This window comes from Myotis davidii, unplaced genomic scaffold (genome assembly GCF_000327345.1).
Source record: "Myotis davidii unplaced genomic scaffold, ASM32734v1 scaffold16, whole genome shotgun sequence".
NCBI classification, from domain to species: Eukaryota; Metazoa; Chordata; class Mammalia; order Chiroptera; family Vespertilionidae; genus Myotis; species Myotis davidii.
In genome coordinates this window covers 1231551-1234629 of record NW_006287821.1, presented here as the reverse complement: position 1 = coordinate 1234629, position 3079 = coordinate 1231551, and the positions used below count along the sequence as shown (strand labels likewise).

Genomic DNA, 3079 nt, shown 5'->3' with positions numbered 1-3079 from the left:
TTATTGATTTCAGAGAGGAAGGGAGAGAGAGAAACATCAAATGATGAGAGAGAATCATTGATTGCCTGCCTTCTGCACACTCTGTACTGAGGATTGAGCCTGCAACCCAGGCATGTGCCTTTGGCCGGAATCAAACCCTGGGACCTTTCAGTCTGCAGGCTGATGCTCTATTCACTGAGCCACACTAGCTAGGGATATTTAGGGCTCCTTTTAAATAATTCTTATCTTTTAAAAATATATGCTGTTCCTCAGCCTGTGTTGCTCAGTGGTTGAGCATAGACATATGAACCAGGAGGTCAGAGTTTGATTCCTGTCAGGGCCCATGACAGGGTTGCAGGCTCAATCAGTGTGTGTGTGTGTGTGTGGGGCGGGGGGCGGCGTGCAGGAGGCAAATGATCAATGATTCTCTCTCACCATGGATGTTTCTAGATCTCTCTTCCTCTCCCTTCCTCCCTAAAATCAATAAAAATATATTTAAAATATATAGATTTAAAAAAATAAAAATATATACTGAAATAGCTAAGAAACGAGATGATAGGATGTCAGAGATTTGTTCTGAAATAATCTGGGGGGTGGGTTGCTAATATGTAACATATAGATTGTGGTGGGAAGAATAGTGACTCCACAAAGAAGTCCACATTCTAATGCCCAGAAATTAAGGTAGTGGATGGAATTGAGGTTGCTAATCAGTTGACCTTAAAATAAGGAGATTATCCTGGATTAATGATGAGGACACAATGTAATCACAAGGGTCCTTATGTGAGGACGAGGTAGGCAGAGGTGGAGTGATGTGCATGAGGAAGACTTGACTGGTCATTGCCAGCTTAAACATGGAAGAGAACCACAAACCACTAAGCTACATGTAATATAAGAACCATATAACACTATATTTCCACTTACTGCATCCATTCTTTGCAATATTATTGCCACATATTTTAAAACTACAAAAGTTATCATCCCCCAAATACAGTATTATAATATTTATATTGAACAACCTGTTGTCTTTTTAAAAAGAGCATTTCCAGTGCTCTTAATTTTTTCCTATAGAACTAACTTTCTATCTGTGTCATTGCCCTTCAGTCTGAAAAAATTTCCTTTAGCATTTCTTGTAAGACAGGCCTTCTTGTAATGAACTATCCCAGTTTTGTGCTCTTTTTGGCTATTTTTAATTCTCCAAATATTTACCAAGGATAAAATACGAGCAGGCACTAAATAATTATCTAATATATCCTATATAATAAAACCCTAATATGCAAATCAACCAATGGCAGAATGACTGGTGGAACAACCTGCTGCTATGATGTGCACTGACCACCAGGTGACAGATGTTCAATGCAGGAGCTGCCCCCAACCAGATCACTGTCATCGGGGTGAGCCTCTGGTGGTTACTGAAATTTCTTTGCTCCCATGTGCCATGGTCCCACTGGGTGCTTGTACCTGCTGCTGGCACCGCCTCACTTGCACCTGCTGCCAACGCCCCATGCCAGTCCCTATCACTCAACCATCAGCAGGTGCGAGTGGGGCTGGAGCCGTCAGTGCGTGGGAGTGGCAGCAGGAGTGAGGCTTCCAGCAGACAGGGGACCAGGGGCCATGGTGAGAGGGGCTGACACCCACCCGTGTGCCCACCGCACCCTCACAGCCCACAGTTCCTTTCAAGGTGCGCAAATTCATGCACTAGGCCTCTAGTATATCAATAAAGTTACAGGTAAATGTCAAGATCTGATTTCTATTTCATTGAGATAAAAGAAGAGGTGTTCAACAGATTAAATTCTGGTCTGCATTAGTTATTAGCAATTGCATTAGTTTTCTTTCTTTCGCATTAGTTTTTTATTGCTCTACAACAAATCACCACAAATGTAGCAACTTAAAACAGTATATAAGTAGCCCAGCCAGCATGGCTCAGTGGTTGAACATCAACTATGAACCAGTAGGTCATGGTTTGATTCTCAGTCAGGGCACATGAGTGGATTGCATGTACAATCCCCAGTGTGGGCATGCAGGAGGCAACCAATTAATGGTTTTCTTTTATCCTTGATATTTCTATCTCTCTCCCCCTCGTCCTTCCTCTCTGAAATCAATAAAAATATATTTTAAAAAATACTTAAGGTCAGGAAATGACCTCCCGGCCCAGAGCTGTCTGGCTGGAGCATCATGAAAGGACTAAAGATTAGATTTTAGGAAAAGTAGAAGCAATGTTTCAAAGACCTGTATTGCCAGTACTTCACAAATTTGTAATACATGAGTCTGAAATAGTAAGCAACTTGGTTTTCAAAAGATTTCTGAATCATGTGCAGTTACTTGGGTGAGTTGATCAGGACCCTGTCATGAGACACGTGGAAGGAAAAAAACAAGTCACATTATTTTCTCCAGAAACAAATGAGTTGTGGAAATCAGGAGACATTGAAACATACCAAATGTGTGACATCAGTCAAAAGACAACATGGTACAGAATTTCAGTATTCCGATCAGACCTCAGAGATGTGGCATATCAGTATGTGAAAAAGGGCTCTCGAATTTATGTGGAAGGGAAAGTAGACTATAGTGAATACATGGCTAAAAATAATGTGAGGAGACAAGCAACAATAATCATAGCTGACAACATTATGTTTCTGAGTGACCAGATGAAAGAGAAGGCATAGAGCAGACCATTCTTCTTTGGCCAGTGTTTGGTGTAGTCTCATTTCCAAATCATGTATAGTCTTTATAGTTTCTAAGGACAACAATTAAAATATTATCTACACTAATAAAAGACAAAGATGCTAATTGACTGTACATTTACTATGCCCTAGGCCACGCCCACCAGCCAATCAAAATGACTATACAGTCAAATTAACCCAACCAAGATGGCAGCCGGCAGCCACGGAGCTGGAGCAAATAGGAGGCTTGGTTGCCTGGGTGATGGAAGAAGCCAAGCTTCCCGCCTGCCTGAGCTGGCTGTGGCCTCGGCTGATGGCTACAAAGTTTCAATTATAGAACATAAATAAATCCCAGATACCTGCTTCCAGCCCACAGCTGTGGTCAGCCTAAAAATGGCATGAGCCCCTCACCCAGGCTGGCCAGGCACCCCAGTCGGGTCCCC

General features: G+C 42.2%; 1 pseudogene; it reads left to right on the top strand.

The window, feature by feature from the left end:
* Nucleotides 1-2192: 2192 nt before the first annotated feature.
* LOC102765956 lies at nucleotides 2193-2639 on the top strand (annotated as a pseudogene).
* Nucleotides 2640-3079: the final 440 nt, after the last annotated feature.